The following is a 14,453-nucleotide window of genomic DNA, read 5'->3' as shown; positions in this document are numbered from 1 at the left end:
TTGAAAGAAAAAAAAAATCAATAAGGAGCTAGACTACTTTAGAAGTCGGAGGTATGATTTCTGTAGACTACTTTAGAAGTCGGAGGTATGATTTCTGTAAACACCATCGAAAGAAACTAGAATTCTCATTATGATCAACAGCAATGCTTACTTTCATAGCTTGAAAGGTACAATTGCTCTCTTTCTATATCTGTGTCTGATATTCTTCAATCTTTATATTGTAGAACGCACACAGGACCCCCTCTTCAACCAAGCAAAAGATACGAAGAGAGGTGCAGGAATTATGAACCTCATATGCAAGAATTTGAACAATGTTTATTTGCGTGCGGAAACGAAGAGGCATATACTGCATATTATATTGCATAAATGAGAAGTGCTACTGTCTTCGTAATTACTCTAAAATTGTTTCTAAAAAAAAAAAAAAAAGTTTCTCTAAAATTTACAGATATTGATTTGACAATGGCAGGGCCACAAATTTATCTTTGAGAGATTGAATAAAAAGTGAAATGATTTTTTTTCCCCTTTGTATAAAAAAAATTAGATAGTTACTATGAGGGAGATTTGAACCCCAAAATGAATGTCGGCATTAAAAACGCCAAGAGTGTCAGTCAATCTAATTACAAGATTCTTGACTTTTTATGTACTGTATTACTACCATGTATAGTGGTGTAAGAAGAAATTACTGCTACAATAATTTAAAATACAAATTCAATACTTTACTACCCAATACTTATACTACAAAGAGTATAGTTATTAAATAAACTCGTGTGATGATTGACACACAAAAAAATTGATATCTTTAAGTTATTTTTAATTAAATATGACTTACTCACTTTATTTAAATTATGACTCATAAAGTGTAAGAATTAAATAAAGAGTAATATTATGGATACTACAAATTTTATAATATAAGTCTTATAAACTTATGTGTCACCAATTATATTCATTGTCACGTTAATGTGAAACTCTTTTGTAGTAATTAGTAATTGCTTTAGCATTTTTTTCAAAAAAAAAAAAAAAAAGTAATTGCTTTACCATCGACCACAAATAAAAACCCTTCTTTTGTTCTTCCTATGAATTTGAAGATATATGCATAGTTTAATTTTATAAATATCCAATTAATTCATATAATTTTATAAATATCCAATTAATTTATAGAAATTATATTATTAGATATATAAATTTTAATTGTGATTTGTAGGCCATAACTATGAACAACTTCTTTGATGTTTCATATGTAAGCGGAACCAATGAGTCTACAAACGAAGAAGATAAAGTGTACACAGTTCATAGTTCCAATGGTCACTTGAGTTTAAATGTTACTGAGGGTCAAAACGATGACGTTTGTCTAAATGATAAACAACATCGATTCTCACTTATATGTGGCATGAATTATTCAAGACAGCAAACGATGTCGTTTTATGAAGTTGTTCTTCCTCACTGAGCACGTTCTTGACTTGCTCTGTTTCAACATATTTAGCTTCAAATATATTGTATAGAGTTGAGATATTTTCTATGTACAGTTGTCATTTTTTGTTATAGGGTTGTTACAGTTTGTTAGAAAGGATCTTTCTAGAAACTGTGGTAAACTATATATTGTGTTGTATGTGTATGAAATTAATTAAACTTGAATACAAAATTCAGAGAGTTCTCTTCCCATCTTCGCTCTCTTTGCGTTTCATGTTTTCCTCCATTGTTAAAACTTCAAGCTTTTCCTAATTTTCACATGGTATCAACGCCACAATCCATGGCGTCCTCTACTCCTTTAAGCACTACTCCACCATCACAAAGCACCACAACAGTCACTCCTACTCAATCTCCTTCACCACTGTTACTCCTTTCCAATATGTCAAATCTGATGTCCATAAAGCTTGACTACACCAATTATATTCCATGGAATCACTAGTTGATCACAATTCTGGAAGCTTATTCGTTGATTGAGCACATAGATGGCTCATCTGCTCAACCTTGTTAATATCTTCTTGATGCTCAAGGAAGCTTGACTACAAATGTGAATCAAGACTTTCTGACTTGGAGAATCAAGGATAAAGCTTTGTTATCTTTGATCAATTCTACTCTCACTCCACAAGTATTTTCACTTGTAGTTGGAATTACCACTTCTAGAGAAGTATGGAAAACACAAGAACATAGGTTCACATCAACCTTATGGGCAAACATTCTGAACCTGAAACTTAAGCTACAAAGCCTCAAGAAAGGATCTGATTTAGTCAATGGCTTCTTGCAGAAGATCAAGATTGCATGAGACAAACTCCTTGCTGTTGGAGTTATTGTTGATAATGAAGAACTAATTGGTATTGTTCTTCGTGGTTTGCCTAAAGAATTTGCTCACTTCTGCTCTGCAATCTGCACTAGGAGTGATCCAATTACATATGAACAGCTCTCTATCATGTTACAGAGTGAAGATCAAGCTATGGCAGAGAATTCTGATAATTTCTCTCATTCTCTAGCCATGTATGCTTCTGGTAATAAGCATTCTAACAACTCCCAATTTCAATCACAGAATAATGGTGGATCTAAATGAGGAAGAGGCAAAAACAATAATAACAGAGGTCGAGGTGGAGGAAGGTACACCAACAATGGTGGTGAAGGTCAACAACAGCAATAGTTTTACTCACCTCAACAACAGCAATAGTTTTACTCACCTCAATTTTAGCAGAATTACTCTTCTGCTCAGACCTCTTAGTTTGGTGGCCAAGACTTCAAGGGTGATAGACCTATTTGCCAAATTTGTGGAAAGGTAGGTCATCAAGCCCTTGGCTGTTATCACAGAATGAATTTTTCCTATCAAGGCAAGAATCCACCAACCAAACTTGCTGCAATGGCTCAAGCTTCTAATGCAACTTTGACAAACAGTCCAGATCCTTGGCTAGCTAATTCTGGTACCTCAAATCATCTCACTGCCAATCTTGGTAATCTTTCTGTTCAATCACAATACAAAGGACCAGAGCAGATCACAGTAGGCAATGGTCAAACTCTTCCTATCAACCATATTGTTAATGCTTTCCTTTCTACAAAATACCATAATTTTGTTCTTAAAAATGTCCTACATGTCCCTAGAATAGCCATGAACCTTCTATATGTTCATAAATTTTGTTTGGATAATAATTTTTCTCGTCATTTTGATGCTCATGAACTCAAAATCCAGGATGTTCCTACGGAGAGAATCCTCTATAGGGGCTTGGGTGAGAATGGAGTTTATCCAATCTACTCAAAGAATTTCATCAAGCATCATCAACCGGTAATGCATCATTTTCACTCTACTACTACATTGAATGTTCAAAATGTGTGTAAAACACCTTTGAACGTTTAGACTCGAAATTACAAAAAATCAATTCAAGCTTATTATCAAATAATTAATGTGCGGAACATGAACATAAGCCAAACACAGAATTGATAAACAATCTAAGCCAATTATAATCACATCCACAGCAGAAAATAAAAGGCAAAGATAAAGGAAGAGAGATACAAACACAAGGACAACACGCGATGTGTTATCGAAGAGGAAACTGAAGCCCTCGACGTAAAACCTCTCCGCCGCCCTCCAAGCGGTCAATAATCTACTAGAAAATGTAGTTGGGATACATGAACAGTAATAGACCCTCCAAGCCTAATCTACTCAGGTACCTAAGCCCTCCAAGCTTCCTGCTCCAACGAAGTTACGCCGAACCTTTTTCTTTTCTAGCTTACCGAATTCCGCTACTAAACCATAGGATCAACCATTGAATATTGGTTCCTTCCAAACTACTTCCCTTAGCACCAAATGAACCTTCTCACAGACGTGGGTGTGATGAGAAAAGGATTTGGTCAATGACCTCTCAAGGATGTATCAATGGAGAGGAAGAGAGTAGAGGAATTTGTAGAGTCTCTTAGTGAAGATTGGGGATGAGGCAATCTTGTTTTTCTCTAGGGTTTCTCTCACAAAATTCTCTCTAGAAGCTCTCTTGATTTCATGGGTATAAGGGTCTATATATAGTGGTATGTGTTTGGAATGCGAAGAGTCAGTTTTTGTCAAACAGGGTTGGTTAGTGGCTTGACTTTGCAGCTTGTCCAAGTCACAAGTTCAAGTCGCGAGGTAATGACCTGGCCAGCCTGAGACTTTTGTCCTGTAGTACGACAGCTGACGTGACTCTTCACCTTCCCGCATACTTCTCACGTGCACAGCATTTGGCGGCTTGCAAGCCGTGAGTCAGTCGCGAGTCCTAGCTGCGAGTCTCTGCTTCTTTGCACAAGGATGAGCAATTCTTCACACTCTCTTCACACACTACCCTTACATGAATCTTACCTAAATACAGGGTTACTAAGTGCTAAATTACAAGCAAATTGGCACGGAATAAAGCCAACAAGATGGTTGATAAATTTCAACCTTACATACACATTCACAGTCACATATGCCTATCTCAACTTCTTTTCATGTTCAGAAGTGTAATAAGCGGTAGTTGTGGCACCACAGATTAGGTCATCCTAGTGATAGTATTCTTAGAACAGCTCTCTCTTCTTGTAATAATTTAGTGAATTATACTGATTCTATATCAAATTCAGTATCTCATTGTAAACATTGTCTCAGTGGGAAAATCCATAAACTTCCTTTTAATAAGTTTATTTTTCTTGCTTCTAAACCTCTTGAATTAGTTCACAGTGATGTTTGGGGTCTAACTCCCATTACTTCTATCAATGACTTTAGATACTATCTTGTTTTCATTGATGAGTTTTCCAAATTCACTTGGGTATATCTGCTAAAGAATAAATCTGATGTGTTTGATGTTTTTAAGTACTTCAAAGCATATATTGAAACTCAATTGAACACATAAATTAAGATCTCGAGAACAAATGGTGGTGGTGAATATACTCTAATGCCTTTAATCATTTTTGCTCGAGTTTTTGCATTATCCATCAAACCTCATGTCCTCATACTCCTCAGTAGAATGGTACTGCTGAGATGAAGCATAGACATCTTATTGAATGGTCTCTCACAATGTTGTCACACTCAAACCTCCCTTTGTCCTATTGGTCTTATGCAGTCTCTACTACTACTCATATCATTAATAGACTTCCCACTCATATTCTTCATAACAGATCTCCTACACCTTAGAAATTTTGGTTACACATGCTTCCCTCTTCTCAGACCCTATAATAAACATAAGCTTCAGCCACACACAACATGTTGCATCTTCCTTGGCTATCCAGCTTACTCTAAAGGGTATATTTGTTTAGACACTAATACTCTTTGGATTTACATATCAAGGAATGTCTTATTCAATGAATTTGAGTTTTTAGCTTTACAAACCACTTCTTTACCTAGTGGTTCTTCCTCTGGTACATCTTCATCATCTTCTGTTGCACATTGGTTGTCCTTCCTTTCCCATTTTTTTGCCGACAATCCCTTACAACTTGTTGTCCCTCCTAAAGTCAACCCCACTATTTCCACTGCACATGTCTCATCTTCTACACCTACTCCTTCTCATCATCACTCTTTACCTACTTCTCCACCACATATTCCTGAATCACTTCCTTCTACATCTCAATCTCCTACATCACCTTCCATTCCTACATCTCCTTTAGTTGAGTCATTGCCATCCACTACTGTGACTTCTATGTCTGTTTCTGTGCCTACTTAGAACATACACCCCATGATCACTAGATCCAAAGATGGCATTTTCAAGCCTAAGGCTCTTGCAGTCATTATCTCCAAATTTGCATCCAAGCCTCATATTGATTATATTATTACTGAGCCTCCCACTTATAAAATTGTTTCTCAATTTCCACAATGGTGCTCAACAATGGATGAGGAGTTTGCTGCCTTCACTAGACAAAGAACTTGGATCTTGGTACCACCTTCACCCACTCAAAATGTTGTAGGGTACAAATGGGTGTACAAGATGAAACGTAACGGTAATGGGAGTATAAGCAGGTATAAAGCTAGGTTGGTGGCGAAGGGGTTTCATCAACAATTTGGTGTTGATTTTGATGAAACCTTCAACCCTGTGTTAAAGCCTCCTACTGTCAGAATTATTTTCTCACTTGCTATTCAGTTTAATTGGCTTTAAAGCAATTGAATGTTAGGAATGCTTTCTTACATGGGTTCCTAAAGTAGGAGGTTTATATGGTACAACTTCCTGGTTATATGGATCTTGCCATTCCAAATCATGTGTGCCTCTTACAGAAATCTCTTTATGGTCTCAAACAAGCCCCTAGGGCCTGGATTGAGAGGTTCTCTACTCATTTGCTTCACTTGGGGTTTCAGGCTTCATTAGCTTATTCATCCTTGTTTATTCTGAGGCATGGTAAGTAATTGGTGTTTTTTCTGGTGTATGTAGATGACATTGTTCTCACTGGAAATTGTCTCTCTTTCTTGCAATCACTTAATTCAACAACTTAGTTTTGAGTTTGAACTTAAGGATCTTGGCAATCTCCATTACTTTCTTGGATTGCAAATCACTCGTACTTCTAAAGGCTTGTTTATGAATCAATCTAAGTATGCTCAGGATTTGCTTCTTAAGCATAACATGCTCACTGCTAAGGCTGCTAAAACTCCTTGTGCTCCTAACTTAAGACTGGTTCCTGCTAAGGGCTCTCTTCTTGCCAATCCTCATGTTTATAGGAGTATGGTGGGTTCCCTTCACTACCTAGCTTTTACACGACCTGACCTTAGCTTTGCAGTTCATCAGGTCTATCAGTTCATGTCCACTCTAGGTGACACCCACTTAATTGCAACCAAACGGATCCTGAGATATGTTTCTGGCACTCTCAATTTTGGGATTTTCTTTCAGCATGGTCCTTTGTCTCTCTCAGCCTTTTCTGACTCAGATTGGGCTGGAGATCCTTTTGATCATAGGTCCACTACTGGATATTTGGTTTATCTTGGCTTCAATCCTATCACATGGAGTACGAAGAAGCAAGACACTGTTGCCCTAAGCTATGTTGGATTCGTTAAGTGTTGAAGATCTTGGTATCTTCCTTTCCTTTCCACCAAAGCTTTGGTGTGACAATGTTTCTGCCCTTGCCATTGCTTCCAATCCTATCCTTCATGCCCGTACCAAGCATGTTGAAGTGGATTATCACTTTGTTCGAGAACGAGTTCTTTGTCGTGACCTTCAAGTTTGTTACATTGCAACTGGTGATCAATTGGCGGACATTTTTACAAAGAGTCTCTCTTCTTCTCATTTTCAGTTTCTGTGTTCCAAAACGATGGTGTCACTTGACCTCTTGGTTTTGAGGGGGGATGTAAGTGGAACCAGTGAGTCTACAAACGAAGAAGATAAAGTGCACATAGTTCACAGTTCCAATAGTTACTAGTTCAACAGTCACTTGAGTTTAAATGTTACTAAGAGTCAAAACGATGACGTTTGTCTAAATGATAAATGGCATCATTTCTCACTTATATCTGGCATGACTTATTCAAGGCAGCAAACTGTGTCATTTTATGAAGCTGTTCTTCCTCATCGCGCACATTCTTGACTTGCTCTATTTCAACAGATTTAGCTCTAGATATTTTGTATAGAGTGGAGATATTTTCTGTGTACAGCTATCATTTTCTGTTATAGGGTTGTTAGAGTTTGTTAGATAGGATCTTTCTAGAAACTCTGGTAAACTATATATTATGATGTATGTGTATGAAATTAATTAAGCTTGAATACAAAATTCAGAGAGTTCTCTTCCCATCTTCTCTCTCTCTGTGTTTCGTGTTTTCTTCCATTGTTAAAACTTCAAGCTTTTCCTAATTTTCACATCATATGTATAAGCATGAGCACTTGTGATATTATTTAAATTCATGACCCATATTGTCCTAATGTGCCTCTACAACTGGGTAAAGAGGGACATCTAATCTGATTAGTATAATACTTTATATTGAAGATGCTCCCTTAGTTAATGAAGATGACTTCTATATCACTCTTAAGTTTTTGAAATTTCACAATGATTCAAATTTTAATATATTTAAAACTGAATTTCATCAACAATGTGTTTTCAACAATAAAATTTCAAAACTTGTGCTTATGAATTTAGCCATGATAATATTGATAATAAAATTGATAAATATATATATTTATATTTTTTTTAGGCGAAAAGCCACTTTTAGTCCTTACATTTTCAGGCGATTCCCATTTTAGTCCCTACATTTTATTTTTACAGCTTTTAGTTCCTATTCTAAAAAACGTCATCTATTTTAGTCCTTCCCGTCAGTGTCCTAACGACAAAGTCCTAGGTGGCAGACGGAGTGCATCGCTAGCACACTAAATGCTGACGTCAGCATTAAAATAATAATATAATATATTATTTAGCATTTTAAAAATGCCACGTCATTTTTTTAAAACAAAAAATAATTTATGAATTTTAACTAAATGAAAAAAAAAAAGAAAAAACAGAAATAAAAACTAAAAATAATATAAATTGAGATCTAACTTTATTTTGAGTAAGAACATAAACTTACTCATTGTTTTGTTTACAACCAAACACAATATCAGTTGAAAACCTTTATTATCAAAAATATTTTTTTTGATACAGGAAAATAAGTAAATAAACCCAGTCAGTGTTTATCAAAAATTTAGTAACCCATTGTTCTTTCCCTGACATCAGAAACCCAGAAATTATAAATTAAAAAAAAAAAAAAAAAAAACTGAAGTTGTTCTTCGTGTTCTTCCTAGACCCAGAAATTTTCCTCAGAAACAAACACACACACAAAACCCATAAAAACAAACAACTCCACGTTCTCTCCAAAAAAACAAAAACACAAACAAATCCAGAACAAGAGCAAGGATACCCGATGAACAACAAAAATCCAGAAAATCCTAATCTGATCTGAGCAACAACCCAGAAAAATTTAGCCGATGCATTACTGATGGAAGTTATGTCAAGTTGGGGCATGAACGGACTTCAAATCGTTTGAGTGATGTGAGACTTCCAATCCCTTCGGGAAGTGATTTGAGTTTGGGGCAATTGAAAATTCTAAGGTTTTCAAGTACCGTAAGGTTGCCAATCTCTTCGGAAAGTGATATGAGATTGGGGCAATTCAAATTCGAAGATGTGATGTAAGGTTGAATCAGACAAATTGACAAATTTTCCACCAATACTTGACTTTTTCTATTTTAAACATAATTGGGAAACCAGATAACAAAAATCTCCTTCAAACATAGCCTAGCACAACAATTTGGCTTAATTTAATGTGTTTTTCAAAAAATTTGGAAGACCCATCAAAATATACAACAATTTACATACAACAATAATTGTAAATCGCTAAAAACCCTTCTTTTTAAATAGTATTTCTCAGTAAAAATACAAAGTACAAGAAAAAAACAAGTTTTACCTGGACAAGTCTCCCATGGTGAATGATTAGCACCGCTTCAAACCCAAAATTTCAGTAACACCATGTAAAATTTCAATAACATCATGGTGGTGAGAGAGAAAGTGAGGTTTTGATAGTTGAGTGGGTTGGTGGGAGTAGGGTTTGCGTTTGGGTTTTAATAAGTGCATTGGGATTTTTAAAAAGAAAAAAAAAATTTGGGGGGAGGCTTGAGGAGTTAGAGAGAGAGAGAGAGAGAGAATGGAATGAGAATGAGATTTTTCTGGGTTGTTGCTCAGATCAGATTAGGATTTTCTGGGTTTTTGTTGTTCATTGGGTATCCTTGCTCTTGTTCTGGATTTGTTTGTGTTTTTGTTTTTTTGGAGAGAACGTGGAGTTGTTTGTTTTTATGGGTTTTGTGTGTGTGTGTTTGTTTCTGAAGAAAATTTCTGGGTCTAGGAAGAACACGAAGAACAACTTCAGTTTTTTTTTCTTTTTTTTTTTAATTTCTGGGTTTCTGATGTCAGGGAAAGAACAATGAGTTACTAAATTTTTGATAAACACTGACTAGGTTTATTTACTTATTTTCCTGTATAAAAAAAAATATTTTTGATAATAAAGGTTTTCAGCTGATATTGTGTTTGGTTGCAAACAAAACAATGAGTAAGTTTATGTTCTTGTATGTTCTTACTCAAAATAAAGCTAGATCTCAAATTATATTATTTTTGGTTTTTATTTCTGTTTTTTCTTCTTCTTTTTTTCATTTAGTTAAAATTCATAAATTATTTTTTTTTAAATGACGTGGCATTTTTAAAATGCTAAATAATATATTATATTATTATTTTAAAGCTGACGTCAGCATTTAGTGTGCCAGCGATGCACTACGTCTGCCACCTAGGAATTTGTTGTTAGGGCACTGACGGGAAGGACTAAAATAGATGGCGTTTTTCAGAATATGGACTAAAAGCGGTAAAAATAAAACGTATGGACTAAAATGGGAATCGCCTGAAAATGTAGGGACTAAAAGTGGCTTTTCGCCTTTTTTTTATTGTGAAGAACATAAATCCATTAAGATTTTGGACTGCTTGAGAAGATAGAGACTCAATAATCAATATCTATTTATTTAACACTATTCCAAGAAACTAGAATTCTAATTTTAGCCATGATTTACATTTCTTTTGTCTACTTCTCTTTTTCTTTGGTTATCTTTGTCTATAACTATATAACATTATAGATACCGAAGGTTATTCAAATTTTAAGAGATGGAGGACATTGTTGAAGTATAACCTCATTGATTATTTCAAGACTTTGCCCAAGAGGATTAAGAAGCTTCCGTAGGATATGGATGATGTTTTGCAATGTTGAGAGAGACATGCATCAAATTGGAACACCCAAACATCATTTGGAGTTTGCATTTTTTTTTTTTTTGGGAAGTTCTACTACACGTGTTATAATTTATACTAATAAATGTTAAGTGATCAAAGATTGCGTAGAGTGCTATCTAGACATTAGTGCACAATTATTAGTTTTTTCCCTCCTAAAAAATAATGTTCATGCGATTTGTTTGTTTGTTATTACTTTGTATTATTGCATGATTGAAAAACGATAAATAAATAAGTTGTGTTCCTATATATCACTGAAGTTAAAATTTGTTTGTAATAAAAGTTTGTAATTAAGAAATAATAGATTTTTGTAAGTGGGAGGGTTTTGTTTCTGTTCCCATCTCTATATATACTTCACTCTTTTGGAGAAGGGTAGGTTGGTTAGATCATTTCCCTTTCTTTTGTTCTTGTTTTAATAAAATCTTCTTATTCAAGAAAATAAAAATTAAAAATGATCACGATGCCAGTTTGAATTCTTGAAAACTTAATAGTATTAGTTTATTTTGTTTTGTTGTAATCAGCAACGCTTTTGACTTCTGTTTTTTTTTTTTTTTTTTTTTTTTTTTTTTTTTTGAGACAAGACTTTGTTTTTGAAAGGTTAGGAAACTGGGCAAAAGGCAATCAAATGAATAACAATGGTTGATGACAATTTGTTACCCAAAGCAAATATCAAATATCGTTAGGGCTATAAATGAACCAAACTATTTATGAACAACTCAAGCTCGGTTAGAGAGAAAACTTATTCATGTTCATTTGTTAAAAAAAAAAAAGTCAAGTTCAAGCCTTAAGTTTAGGCTTGATTATTGTGCAAACCAAGCTCAAACATAATAATGTGTTTATGAACAAACTCGAGAACATGAGGGCTCAATTTAACTATATATATTATTATATTTTTATGTATGTGGGGACTCAATTTGGATTTGACCCTGAGTATGGATGGGTTTTCAGCCCAACAAGCCCAAACAATAAATTTATAGAGAGTGGGTTAAATGTTTAGGCACTGGCCGGCGTTCATCAAGCATCAACTCTTTTTTATAAAAGAAAATACTTAGAGTTTACTTACAACTGGGGGATGCTCCTCAGCCCGTGGCCGAGGAGCCTCTTTTCTTCTCTCTCTTTCCCCCCCCCCCTCTCTTTACTTTACTTGCTTTTCTTATATAGTCTTCATCTTCCTATCTCCTTCTTCCATCTGTTGATCATCCATTCGCCTCCCTTCTGGCCATCCGTCCCATCAGAGGCCTTATCGGTACTCAAGTGGTTCACTTTGATCAACGTTACCCTGCTAAGGGGTTATATTCCCATTAATGCGGCCAGAGGGGTTAGGTGAATACATTAAGTGTGAATGTGACAGCTTGCTCTGGGCTTGTCCCCTCCCAAAAATTATCCTTAGTATGCCGAGGACGAAGAGGTCCTCGGCATGGGTCAAAAAAGAGGCTTTCCCCAACTTAGCCTTCACTGGTCAGTCTTCCTCGGCGCTGGCCTTGGGCCTATTATGCGATGGGCTGTGGCTGTCAGGCCCACGGGCCCTACAATGTATATACTTGGTCTAAAAATATATTTATATAGACTTGAAATTAAATTGTATAAGTTTGTCAATAGGTTCATATGATATTAAATTATTATTTGTAGTTTATTGTGATATAAATAGTTTATTAGTAAAATTTTATAAAATTGTAAAAAGGTAAAAAAAATTTAATCATGGTTTCACAATATATACGAAAAGAATAAGTTAATTAAGTTGATTGTGAACAAGCTCAAGCTTGCTCGACAATAAAATGAGCCAAGCTTGAACATAAATTCTTGTGAACTTTTAATACTCAACTAGGCTCGGCTCGTTTACGACACTAAATATCCTTATTATCTTTTAAATAGAAGTTCAAGAAAATGGTAGATATCAAAATATCTCCTTATGCTTAGAAGGATTATCATTTATGTAGCCCCCTCTCTTTTCAAATGTTACAGTACACCTCCTTGAACCTTGAATTATAGCTTACTTTAACCATTATTATTGACTAATTTCAAAATCATGACACACATGTGACCAATGGCCAAGATTACTACCCAATTTAACACTAATGACACTTGGTATAATTGTTACCACCCCACTAACAAAATGCTCAAAATATTTCATTCTAAAAGTTCAAAATGCGTGTAAAACACCTTTGAACGATTAGACCCCAAATTACAAAATATCAATTCAAGCTTATTATCAAACAATTAATGTGCGGAACATGAACATAAGACAAACACAGAATTGATAAACAATCTAAGCCAATTATAATCACATCTACAACAAAAAATAAAAGGTAAAGATAAAGAAAGAGAGATGCAAACACAAGGACAACACGCGATGTGTTGTCAAAAAGGAAACTGAAGCCCTTGGCGTAAAACCTTTCCACCGCCCTCCAAGTGGTAAATAATCCACTAAAGAATGTAGTTGGGATACATGAACAGCAGAAGACCCTTCAAGCCTAATCTACCCAGTGTACCTAAGCCCTCCAAGCTTCTTGCTCCAACGAGATTACGCCAAACCTATTTCTTCTTTAGCTTACCGAATTCCGCTACTAAACCATAGCATCAACCAATAGTCATTGGTCCCTTCCAAATTGCTTCCCTTAGCACCAAATGTACCTTCTCACAGACATGGGTGTGATGAAAAAAGGATTTGTTCAATAACCTCTCAAGGATGTATCAATGGAGAGGAAGAGAGTAGAGGAATTTGTAGAGTCTCTTAGTGAAGATTGGGGATGAGACAATCTTATTTTTCTCTAGAGTTTCTCTCACAAAATTCTTTCTAGAAGCTCTCTTGATTTCGTGGGTATAAAGGTCTATAAAATAGTGGTGTGTGTTTGGAATACGAAGAGTCAGTTTTTTGTCAAACAGGGTAACTTGGCGGCTTGACCTCGCAGCTTGTCCAAGTCGCGAGGTAACGACCTGGCCAGCCTGGGACTTTTGTCATGTAGTGCGACAGCTAGCGCGACCCTTCAGCTCCCCTGTGTGCTTTTCACGTGCCTGCAGTTCGCAGCTTGCCAGTAGCGAGTCAGTCGCGAGTCCTAACCACGAAACTCTACTTCTTTACACAAACTTGAGCTTTTCTTTACACGCTCTTCACACACTACCTTTACATGAATCCTACCTAAATGCAGGGTTACTAAGTGCTAAATTACAAGCAAATTGGCACGGAATAAAGCCAACAAGATGGTTGATAAATTTCAACCTTACAATCTCCTCCTTTGGCTATTCTGTGACAAAACCCTAAAACAAACTCTAGACTTAACGCGTGAGTTAGGAATAGTTGGAAAACTCACTCACACCTTACTCTAGAATCTGTGAAGCTTTTGAACCATAAGAACAAGAACTCCTAAAACACAACAACACAATAAGTTCATTGTATGCAGAAAACTTGTAATGCATATGGAGCAAGCACAATGCAATCAAGCACAATGGAATAAAGCAATAAATCAGGGCAAGACCAAAACAAGCAATCACCGTAAACAAGTGATCACAATGTTTATTCACACTTGGAATGAACATCCGGACATTCAAGTTGACAAACACAAGGCACATCACTTAAATGACTAACACTCAACCAATGCACAGTTACAAGAAGTATGTGCATCTAGGAAAAATCCTACAAGGGCACAAGAGTGACAGTCCTTAGAAGGAAATGCATAACATTTAGTTGGAAGTACTGATTTAACAAGGCACAAAGGCTGCAAAAAGTATGGTACAAACCATAAAGGCCTACAAGTGCAAAGAAACAATCCTAAAAGCTT

Source organism: Quercus suber, unplaced genomic scaffold (genome assembly GCF_002906115.3).
Source record: "Quercus suber isolate HL8 unplaced genomic scaffold, Cork oak 2.0 scaffold_130, whole genome shotgun sequence".
Taxonomy (NCBI): domain Eukaryota; kingdom Viridiplantae; phylum Streptophyta; class Magnoliopsida; order Fagales; family Fagaceae; genus Quercus; species Quercus suber.
Note: the sequence above shows the minus strand (reverse complement) of the source record.